The 12,580-nt window shown below is 47.2% G+C and overlaps 1 long non-coding RNA gene across 1 annotated transcript; it reads right to left on the reverse strand.

Moving 5' to 3' along the window:
- Positions 1-3,441: 3,441 nt before the first annotated feature.
- On the reverse strand, positions 3,442-4,124 carry LOC139025717 (uncharacterized). The gene is made up of 2 exons (XR_011477323.1): positions 3,777-4,124; positions 3,442-3,639 (listed from the first exon to the last, which is right to left on the reverse strand). It is a non-coding gene; the product is annotated as an uncharacterized lncRNA (long non-coding RNA).
- Between the last annotated feature and the right edge of the window lie 8,456 nt (positions 4,125-12,580).

Raw genomic sequence — 12,580 nt, forward strand, 5'->3', positions numbered from 1 at the left:
TCATCCAGTGCTCCCCCACTGGTACACCCCGTCTCCCCTCCTCCGCCACCCGCGCGAGGCTACACCTGTATCTCGTTTGACCCGATTTCCCCGTCCTTATCAATGACCACCWCCATCACCATCGACWGTCACGGCGAGGAKACWTTGATTAGCKATTCACCTTGTAGGCTATGTCCACACTGGGATGAATTTCAATCATATAGGCTAGGCTACACCTGACGTTCCTTATGGGGGCTTTGGAGAAGAGCGCATAGCCTATATTGGATTTGAGCAAAGCTAAAGCATTGACAGGCCTATAAACTGTGATTCCCCCCCCCCCCTCGTGAATAGTTGAATCCCAAAACGAACCCCAGTATCCAACCTGGTGTGAATTATTCATATAGTGGCAAGCAAGGGAACACCGTGAACGTGGGCTATAACATCTGTAGGCTATACGGAAATTATAGCCCAGTATTAGGGAACAATAGGGGATGCAACGGGTTGTGGTGGTTGAATGGGTGTGAAATGTGACTACAATGGTAAACGACAGGCATATTGGTAACATACTGGGACTAATAGGTGGCGGATGGCTGCTCGTGCGTCTGCCTTCTGGACACAGACACCTCGCTCGTGAATGGGGTTGTTGCGTTTGCGAGTGGTGCGTTCGGGGTTCCACCGATCACCGTTCAGGGAAAGGAAATGTAGCCCTTACTTTAACACGGCTTCCTCTTTCTCCTCTTCCTCCTTCTGCCGATCCATCACGGCCATGATTATTTTCCTCTCCTCCTCCGTGAGATGGCTGAGGTCCGGCAGTTCGGGGACGGTCGGCGGCGCGGTGGGTGGGCGAGGGCCGCCCTGGGGCCCCACCGAGGCGGTCGACATCTTTTCCACCAGCAGCACCCCTCCTTGGCTTGCTACTGTCGTTTCGACTGACAGAATCCCTGCTGCTTAGCGTTGCGAGCCACACCTCACGACATGGTCCACGGGTAGAGCAGCAGCTCTGGTGAATAGGGCAAGCCGCCGCTGCTCATGGTTGTTGCAGGCACCCACGGTTGTGCTTTTGTTTCTCGTCCTCCTCGGCTTTTTTTTCTACACCTCCTCACTCTCTAGTCTCTCGCTTCTCCCCCCCACCCCCCGCCTCTCCCCTCCACCACCGCCGGTTTTACGGGCAGCCCATCTCCACGCCAAGAGATGACACAAGCAAGCCGAGGGACCCTCTGGATGGACTGGCTTTGAGCTGTGATGCCCTCGCGCCACCGGACACGGGCTCGGTGATGTTGGACCGTGGTAAAGTTAGGTGGAGTCTGTGTGTTGCGTTCCCCCCTCTCTCTCTCTCAGTGCTGCCACCGCCTCGGCACTGCTAATGTTGCTGCCACTGACAGGGAAATGGAACAGTCAATGGGAATGTAGCCCCCTAGAGCTCGCATCTTCCTTATGATTGTGCACGCGCTTTTACGATTTTGAGAATGGGTCTCTCTCTCTCGCCACATGCAAGAACAACACTTTTTCCAACCTCACTTATTTCAGGAGTCACGCCACCCTGGCTGGCACCACACACACACACACACACACACACCTGCAAATATGAACCAAAAATAGTGCGCGTTCCCGTCGTTATAGCTCCAACATTAATTGACCGTTAAGGCTTCTGTAAAATATTGATCCACAGGAAAGGCTCAACTGGGTTCTGTCTGAGAGTTCAACGTCTTAGACTTTACAACGTTCAGTTTGATTCCTGAAAGTTGCGTCAGAGATGCAAATGACAATCACTCTTACCAGCTATATTTCAAACAATATTCAACATAACATATAGCTGGATGAACATACCGTGTGTATCAGTAGAATCGAATAACATATTTAATTGTCAATAAAATAGGATCAGTACAATGGACATCCTGCAATGCGTTTCTCAGTCACGATAAAGAAAAAAAAATTCAGCACCACGGACAGAGACATTTACGCACAACTCATAAGTATCATAATTGCAACAGTTTTAAATCAGCTAATGCTTGCTTTTGCTATCTATCCATTCCCTTCATTGCCGAGCCCTTGTCTTTTGAAATATATTAAACAAAAAATGCATGATGACCACGATACTGGCTAGTCAATACTGTAGAATTGACATAAACGTCAATGAACTGAAGTCAAGACCCCTATGCTGTTTTGCTGACCATAAAACTATTTTCTCATTACCAATGAAGCAACCTCAATTAATTTGAAACATTCTTAGTCACAGAGATTCCCCAAAAGTCTCCAGAAAACGCATGAAGCATATTGAGTAGTTATTTAAGAGTTTACTGTAGCCTAAATGCGTATTAATTGTAGCTCAAGTTGTTGCTGTCGAGTATCAGTTCTAATGGTCGGCTATTCATCTGTTTGTATTCAAACCCAGACCCAAACACTGGCATCGGTTCCTTTCCAATGACGTAATGTTACGGGGCTCGAGTCGGAGTCCATCCACCAGATGGCAATGCTACCGACCGAGTCCGTTCGATTACGTCACCGAGGAAGTGACTGTACTGTATTGACGTCAACTACCAGTGGTGCAGAATTCTGTCATAATTTAGGTCGTGACTACTACCAGTCAGAACTGGATATTTTTAGCCTCTCGCTGTAACCTAAATCATGGAGATGGCTATTGGTTTCAGGTTTCATTCTCATAACATTGTTTTGTAGAAGAGCCCTCAGAAATTGAATGGAATAGTGAATTTAATTGAGAACAGGGTTGGTATTTGTTGGTGGTGGTTTGAAAAATGAGGGAAAACATAAACTATAGCCATGTCATATCATCTGTTATATATCTTAATCTGGCAATAGCTCACAAAGGACAAACGGAAAACACACTTGAATTACATGAACACCTTGGCTACATTATGCCTGTGGTTAAACTCCTACACACATGGGTTATTTCATGATGCATCAATGTGATGTAATAGATTACAATACCATGAGTCAGTCATGTCTTAGGAGACAACTGCAATGTAAACCTCATCATAACAGAATCATAACCTAGGCTACAATCATATGATGGAAATACTCAGTAGCCATGGACAATCCATGCACAATGTCCAATTATCATACTTATTCACGGTATAAATCTCCCACAGGAATTCCTAATATGGGAATATCCCCATATCCAACAGCTGATAAATGCATCATTATGAGGGGAACCATTATAATTGTGCTTACTACTCCATCTTGAGGCCCTGAGCGAGAATGCTTGTTATTCTCCGGGAAATGTGGATATAACTGATCGCATTAGTGTTGTTACATGGTTACAATCTTTTCACACAATTGCATATTTCTGAAGGTCACAGTTGCCCTCCTGCTGACGTCTTTGCCTCGGTTGTCTCAATTTGGAGTTTGAAAGTTAGCCAGTGATTTATTGACAAGTAGTTGAACTAGGAAACCCCTTCCCTTTTCACTGACAGTGATCCCAATGAAAGACAAAGCACAATCAAATGCAATGACAAAAGGTTTACTGAAGATAAAACGGGTGGGGTGGGGGAAAGGGATTTGGGATGAAGACAAAGTGGGATAAAACATAGGAACACCATTGTGGGTGCCTGCATCAGTGATCTCCCTGTGTCGTGTTGTGGTGGCAGGTGAGGCTGCTCAGATCCGTGTTGATTTCGTCCTCTTTCTTGGACCCACTTTAGCCTGAAAAAAAAAACAAAGTGTAGAAAATATAGAAAACCTATTTCACAGACAGCCATTAACACTGGATATTAGTATCAAAATTGTTGATAAATGATTATATTAAGTACAAAAGAGACTAAGAGTATATGAGTTAGTACTTAGAGGCTTCTTGTTCTTCCCCCTGAGAGCTCTCCAGAGAGATGAGAATAATCCACCACTGTTCTTCTTCTTGGCAGCAGCAGTTGAGATGTCGTTGACATCAGTAGTAGAGGTAGACCTTTTCTCAGCAGATTGCTCCAGGCTTGTAGCACTAACATCAACTTCATGTAAAGCAACAAGGCAACTCTGGGTTGAAACCATATAAATAGTGATGACTAGACTACTTCTCTTGGTTGAGACATCAGCCACATGGACCTCAGGTTGGTTGGAGTCTCTCAGTGTGGAATCATCACGATCCTTCACTCTAGCATCACTGCTGACAGCTCCTGAACACTAGCCCTGCAGCAGACTGGATCAGGTCATTCTCCACGATGTCAACACTGGTGGAAGAACCTGAGACACTAGGCTGCAGCAGACTGATCAGGTCATTCTCCACGATGGCAACACTGGTGGACAGAACCTGAGACACTAGCCTGCAGCAGACTGGATCAGGCATTATCCACGATGTCAACACTGGGTGGACAGAACCTGAGACACTAGGCTGCAGCAGACTGGATCAGGTCATTCTCCATGATGGTAACACTGGTGGACAGAACCTGAGACACTAGGCCTGCAGCAGACTGACAGGTCATTATCCACGATGGTAACACTGGTGGACAGAACCTGAGACACTAGGCCTGCAGCAGACTGATCAGGTCATTCTCCACGATGGCCAACACTGGTGGACAGAAACCTGAGACACTAGGCCTGCAGCAGACTGGATCAGGTCATTCTCCACGATGGCAACACTGGTGGACAGAACCTGAGACACTAGGCCCCTGCAGCGACTGGATCAGGTCATTCTCCACGATGGCAACACTGGTGGACAGAACCTGAGACACTAGGCCTGCAGCAGACTGGATCAAGGTTCATTCGCTCCACGATGGCAACACTGGTGGACAGAACCTGAGACAGTAGGCCTGCAGCAGACTGGATCAGGTCATTCTCCATGATGGCAACAAAATGGTGGACAGAACCTTGAGACACCTAGGCCTGCAGCAGACTGGATCAGGTCATTCTCCATGATGGCAACACTGGTGGACAGAACCTGAAGACACAAGGCCTGCAGCAGACTGGATCAGGTCATTCTCCATGATGAAACACTGGTGACAGAAACCTGAAGAACTAGGTCCTGCAGCAGACTGGATCAGGTCATTTTCCATGATGGCAACACTGGTGAAACAGAACCTGAGACACTAGACCTGCAACAGACTGGATCAGGTCATTCTCCATGATGGCAACACTGGTGGACAGAACCTGAGACACTAGGCCTGCAGCAGACTGGATCAGGTCATTCTCCACGATGCAACACTGGTGGACAGAAAACTGAGATTAGGCTGCAGCAGACTGGATCAGTCATTCTCCATGATGGCAACAATGGTGGACAGAACCTGAGACACAAGGCCTGCAGCAGACTGGATCAGGTCATTCTCCATGATGGAAACACTGGTGGACAGAACCTGAGAACCTAGGCCTGCAGCAGAACTGAATCAGGTCCGTTCTCCATGATGGCAACACTGGTGAACAGAACCTGAGACACTAGGCCTGCAGCAGACTGATCAGGTCATTCTCCATGATGGCAACACTGGTGAACAGAACCTGAGACACTAGGCCTGCAACAGACGCGGAATCATGTAATTTCTCCATGATGGCAACACTGGTGAACAGAAACTGAGACACTAGACCTGCAACAGACTGGATCAGGGTCATTCTCCATTGAGCGAACACTGGTGGACAGAACCTGAGACACTAGGCCTGCAGCAGACTGGATCAGGCCATTCTCCACGATGGCAACACTGGGTGGACAGACCTGAGACACTAGGCCTGCCAGCAGAACGGATCAGGTCATTTCCACGATGTCAACACTGGTGAACAGAACCTGAGACACCAGGCCTGCAGCAGACTGGATCAGTATTCTCCACGATGGCAACACTGGTGAACAGAACCTGAGACCACTAGGCCTGCAGCAAGACTGATCAGTCATTCTCCACGATGGCAACACTGTGGACGAAACCTGAGACACTAGGCCTGCAGCGAGACTGGATCAGGTCATTTCCATGATGGCAACACTGGTGAACAGAACCTGAGACCACTAGACCTGCAACAGACTGGATCAGATCATTCTCCATGATGGCAACACTGGTGGACAGAACCTGAGACACTAGGCCTGCAGCAGACTGGATCAGGTCATTCTCCACGATGGCAACACTGGTGGACAAGAACCTGAAAGACATTAGCCTGCAGCAGACTGGATCAGGTCATTCTCCATGATGGCAACAATGGTGGAACAGAACCTGAGACAACAAGGCCTGCAGCAGACTGGATCAGTCATTCTCCCATGATGGAAAACACTGGTGGACAGAACCTGAGTACACTAGGCCTGCAGCAAGATGAATCAGGTCGTTCTCCATGATGGCAAACATGGTGAATACAGAACCTGAGACACTAGCTGCAGCAGACTGGATCAGGTCATTCTCCCATGATGGCAACACTAGGGTGAACAGAACCTAGAAGACACTAGGCCTGCAACCAGACTGGATCATGTAATTCTCCATGATGGCAACACTGGTGAACAGAAACTGAGACACTAGACCTGCAACAGACTGGATCAGGTCATTCTCCATGATGGCAACATGGTGGACAGAACCTGAGACACTAGGCACTGCAGCAGACTGGATCAGGTCATTCTCCATGATGGCAACACTCGGTGGACAGAACCTGAGACACTAGGCATGCTAGCAGACTGATCAGGTCATTCTCCATGATGGCAACACTGGTGGACAAGAACCTGAGACACTAGGCCTGCAGCAGACTGGATCAGGTCATTCTCCACGATGGGCAACACTGGTGGACAGAACCTGAGACACTAGGCATGCAGCAGACTGGATCAGGTCCATTCTCCATGATGGCAACACTGGTGGACAGAAACCTGAGACACTAGGCCTGCAGCAACTGGATCAGGTCATTTCTCCATGATGGCAACACTGGTGGACAGAACTTGAGACACTAGGCCTGTATCAGACTGGATCAGGTCATTCTCCCGATGTCAACACTGGTGGACAGAACCTAGACACTAGGCCTGCAGCAGACTGGATCAGGTACATTCTCCCGATGTCAACACTGGTGGACAGAACCTGAGACACTAGGCCTGCAGCAGACTGGATCAGGTCCATTCTTCCACGAATGTCAACACTGGTGGACAGATCCTGAGACACTAGGCATGCAGCAGACTGGACCAGGTCATTCTCCACGATGGCAACACTGGTGAACAGAACCTGAGACACTAGCCAAGCAGCAAGACTGGATCACGGTCATTCTCCACGATGAAACACTGGTGGGACAGAACTGATACACTAGGCAGCCAGCAGACTGGATCAGGTCATTCTCCACGATGGTAACACTGGTGGACATAACCTGAGACACTAGGCCAGAGCAGACTGGATTCAGGTCATTCTCCACGATGGTAACACTGGTGGACTAACCTGATACCAACTAGCCAGCAAGCCGACTGGACAGGTCATTCCACGATGGTAACACTGGTGGACATAACCTGAGACCTAGGCCAGCAGCAGACTGGATCAGGTCATTATCCACGATGGTAACACTGGTGGACATAACCTGATATACTAGCCAGCAGCAGACTGGATCAGGTCATTCTCCATGATGGAAAACACTGGTGGACAGAACCTAGACACTAGGCCAGCAGCAGACTGGATTCAGGTATTTCCATGATGGAAACCACTGGTGGACATAACCTGAGACACTAGGCCTGCAGCAGACTGGATCAGGTCATTCTCCATGAATGGTAACACTGGTGGACATAACCTGAGACACTAGGCAGCAGCAGACTGGATCAGGTCATTCTCCATGATGGTAACACTGGTGGACAGAACCTGAAGACACTAGGCCAGCAGCAGACTGGATCAGGTAATTCTCCTTGATTGCAACACTGGTTGACAGATCCTGAGACACTAGGCCAGCAGCAAGACTGGATCAGGTCATTCTCCATGATGCCAACACTGTGGACAGAACCTGAGACACTAGGCCTGCAGCAGACTGAATCAGGTCGTTCTCCTTGATGGAAACACTGGTGGACAGAACCTGAGACACTAGGCCAGCAGCAGACTGGATCAGGTCATTCCCATGATGGCAACACTGGTGGACAGAACCTGAGACACTAGGCATGCAGCAGACTGTGACAGGTCATTCTCCAGATGGCAACACTGGTGACAGAACCTGAGACGACTAGGCGTGCAGCAGACTGGATCAGTCATTCTCCACGATTGGAACACTGGTGACAGAACCTGAGACACTAGGCCATGCAGCAACTGGATCAGTGTTCATTCGTCGCATGATGAGCAACACTGGTGGACAGAACCTGAGACACTAGCCTGCAAGGCAGACGATCAGCGTCATTCTCCATGATGGCACACACTGGTGGACAGAAGACTTGAGACACTAGGCCTGTATCAGACTGGATCAGGTCATTCTCCACGATGTCAACACTGGGTGGACAGAACCTGAAGACACTAGGCCTGCCAGCAGGACTGGATCAGGTCATTCTCCACGATGTCAACACTGGTGGACAGAACTGAGACACTAGGCCTGCAAGCAGACTGGATCAGGTCATTCTCCACGATGTCAACACTGTGACAGATCTGAAACACTAGGCCTTGCAGCCAGACTGGACCAGGTTCATTCTCCACGATGGCAACACTGGTGAACCAGAACCTGAGACACTACAGGCTAGCTAGCAGACTGGATCAGGTCATTCTCCCTGACTGGAAACCTGGTGGACAAAACCTGATACACTAGGCCAGCCAGCAAGACTGGATAGGTCATTCGTCCACGATGGTAACTACTGGTGGACATAAACCTGAGACACTAGGCCAGCAGCAGACTGGATCAAGGTCATTCTCCCCACGATGGTAACACTGGTGGACATAACCTGATACACTAGGCCAGCAGCAGACCTGGATCAGGTTCATTATCCACGATGGTAACAACCTGGGTGGACATAACCTGAAGACCACTTAAGCCAGCAGCCAGACTGATCAGTCATTAGCACACGATGGTAACACTGGTGGACATAACCTATATACTAGGCCAAGCAGCAGACTGGATCAGGTCATTCCTCCCATGATGAAACACTGGTGGACAGAACTGAGACACTAAGGCCAGCAGCAGACTGATCAGGTAATTTCCATGAATGGGAAACACTGGGTGACATAACCTGAACACTAGGCTCAGCAGACTGGATGAGGTCATTCTCCATGATGTAACACTGGTGACAGAACCTGAAGACCACTAGGCCAAGCAGCAGACTGGATCAGGTATTCTCCTGATGGTAACACTGGTGGAATGAACCTGAAGACACTAGGCCCACAGCAAGACTGGATCAGGTAATTCTCCTTGGATTGCAAACACTGGTGGGATCAGATCCTGCAGACACTAGGCCCAGCAGCAGACTGGATCAGGTATTCTCCCATGTATGCCAAACTGGTGGACAGATACCATGAGACACTAGGCCAGCAGCAGACTGGATCAGGTCGTTCTCCTTGATGGAAACACTGGTGGACAGAACCTGAGACACTAGGTCTGTATCAGACTGGATCAGGTTGTCTTCCTCGATGGAAACACTGGTGGACAGAACCTGAGGAGTCTGCAGGAGTGTCAGTGGCTCCCACTCATCCAGGAAGAAGCTCTCTCCAGAGGAGAAGCTTCTTCCTTTCAGAGCTGGGGGAATGTAGGGGGTGTACCCAACAGTCCAGAGCAGAGAGCTGTCGATGGCATTTGCGTAGTGGTACTTGTCACCAAGTACCTCTGCAAAGCTCAGACGGATGTTCTGACTCTCTAACTCTGGACCGTCAAGGGAGTTGAGTTGGGTCACCATTGAGATCCACCCTGAAAGAAACAATATGGTAACACAGGGTAAACATAATAGATTTTTTGCATTTTAAGGAAGGGATATTCTCCTTTTCACTCATGGCAAATAATGTGTGACTTCCAATAATATCTCACATTTCCTTAAAGTGTGCACTCATTCACTACTTCCCAGACATCTTAAAACGTTGGATTGGTGGAGGCATGGGCTAGTGGGATTTTCAACCATATTTATTATACCAGTCATTTCCCTTCAATTCAGTGAAGTGAACAACTGCGCACTTTGGGAGGGAGGAGAGATAATTGGGACATTACGTAACATAATTTACAGCTTTAAATATTCATTTTGCATGGTTACCATTCTTGGTAACTAACAACAAAAGCCTATACAGCCATCTTCTCCTAAGTTTTATTATATTTCCTTTTCATAAGAATTAAATCAATTAATATTTGAGTTTTAAGACTGAAATAATTGAATTGTTCTTACCTGAGTTAACGTCGTTGTCCTTTTAAAAGAACAATGTCCGTCTTCAGGGAGAATGAATGAAAAGCTCGCCAGAATGCTGTTTCTCTTGCTGATGCTGTATCGCTCGTTGTTTGACGATCAAGAACTGAAGATTTCTTGAGAGTTCTGAACATAACTCTCTGGTTCTGGAGTTCGATTTGAACCGTCGGCATTGTGACCCTCCCAGTCGCATAGAGATGGGATTCTTTATGTCCCATATCTGCAGAATGCCATTATGCAGGGTTTAGAATGGAATTCGCGAACACTTTATTTGGATAGTCCCAAGTAGATGGTTTGTAGATGTTCAATAACTGTCAACATGTCAACTAACTACCGCTATCCACTCACCCTAAGCCATACCCTTATCCTAACCCTAGCCCTAAACGTAACCCTTACACAATTCTAAGCGAACCATAACCTTAGCAAGCAATTGCTTATCAACAGATCATTGATTGAAAGTATGCCTGTCTGTAAATCATTTATTTGGAACTAAATAAATAAAGTGTGACCTGGAACTCTATTTCTGTTTAATAATAGTACATTTATTTTAGATTTTCATTAAAGATAATCTCAAATACCATTTAAAAACAAAACAAATGTAGGATTCTGACATTAGCTGATCTTGACTTCGGGTACGATCTTCAGGCAGTTCTGAAAGGTAGTAGTAGCGGAGGGAGCTTCGATGCTCCAGGGAGGGAGAAGCGTCAGTCGTATAGACGGGCCCGGAGCTCTTCATCAGGCACCCTCGCCGTATCTCCTCTGGATAATCAACAACTGAAGGAGTGGCCATTACCAAAATGTTACTATGTCGTCCTCAAATACTTGTGATTGATTGTAGAATATCGAGTAAGCTAGGGTCAACACCCTCACACTGTTTATGCACTCAAAGGAGACTATGCTAAAAACCACGTTCCGCGTTTTTCCTCACTTGGGAATTCGTTTTTTCTTCCTAGCTCCCCAGTTCAGTGCTTCTTCATTCAGTTATTTTTCAGAAAACAATTAGTAAATGTTTTTTTTTACCATGTTGCACCATCAACCGAATTCTGTTAAATATTTAGCCTTCTTAAAAGGGAGCTCTTGGCTCTCCGTGTCTATATTCCCTCTTATGTGATACTGTAGTGGTGTATTTAACCTGCCAGCTCTGCATAGGATGGTTAAAGAATGATACCACCCTGACATTTGCATGTGTGTAGGATACCCCGGAAAAAATAAATACATGGGGGGGTAGACATCTTTTAAATGCAAACTTCTGGACCTTCTTAGGTGTTCTGGTAGAATTGACATTGAATGTTGTTAATGGCAAAATCTAGAACTCAGAAGTCTATAACACACATAAGACACATTGGTTTATCATTTATTTTGTAGGGGAACAACAGGTAGTTTAAAAGGTTATACAGAGCTGTACATAGGAGAGCAGTATTCACAGAAATGATAGCCATGTCTTCTCCCAAAGCTTAAATACTATTCTTTAATTCTCTATAACAATTTTTATAATGATACAATAAAAGCTTGTGTAACTGGTCCTGCAGCTTTTTCGATATGTTGTCGATGATGTCTTTGTTGTTGTATTTGTTGTGGTTGTCGTTTTTTTCTTTCCAAAAAAGGAAAATTAAAAGAGTTATGATATCCACAACATGTAACAGGCACTGACTGCCAGCCTGCGTATGATGGTGTATGTATGAGGACTCCCAATTTACTCACAAAAGAGAGACGGAAAGAGAGCGCGATGGATAGAAAGTGACAGAAAGAGAGAGATGTGCCCCGTTTGAATACTTCAGAAATGCTTCCTTCCTTCCTTGAAGTAATCCCTGATCTGATTGGGTCGGTCAGACTAATAAGACGGTCACCTTGCTTTCACCTGTCCAATCACCAATGGATCTGTGATTACCTGAAGGAAACAAGGAAGGAAGGCTGCATCTCTTCAGTATGCGAACAGAGCCAGATAAGCTCGATGTTAGAGAGTGGTCAGTATCAATTGGAGAACGGGCATCAGTTCATAGTAAGGTTGCTGGGGGGTTGGATGTTGGATTTCGGACCCCCTGGTTGCAACCCTCTCTGCCGCTGCCCTGACCCCTAATCCCTGACCTTTGACCTCCAGGGGCGGGGTCACTTCCAGAGCTGGTTGCTGAGGGTCTGACCGGAGGGTGCGGCGGCCCAGCCTCCCATGGTGGAGGCAGGCTGACCGAAGGCCATGGCCCCCCCGGCACCATTCAGACTCATCCCTGACATCTGCTGGTTCATCTGGGGAAGACAGTAGGAGAGATGAATAGTAAGGTGTCAGGGAAACACAATATTGCCTAATACTACAACAAACCCAAGCCCTGACCCCAATGCATTTATATAGATCTGAGAAAATTTGATTGTTAGGTATGGCAA

This window comes from Salvelinus sp. IW2-2015, unplaced genomic scaffold, assembly GCF_002910315.2.
Source record: "Salvelinus sp. IW2-2015 unplaced genomic scaffold, ASM291031v2 Un_scaffold3152, whole genome shotgun sequence".
NCBI classification, from domain to species: Eukaryota; Metazoa; Chordata; class Actinopteri; order Salmoniformes; family Salmonidae; genus Salvelinus; species Salvelinus sp. IW2-2015.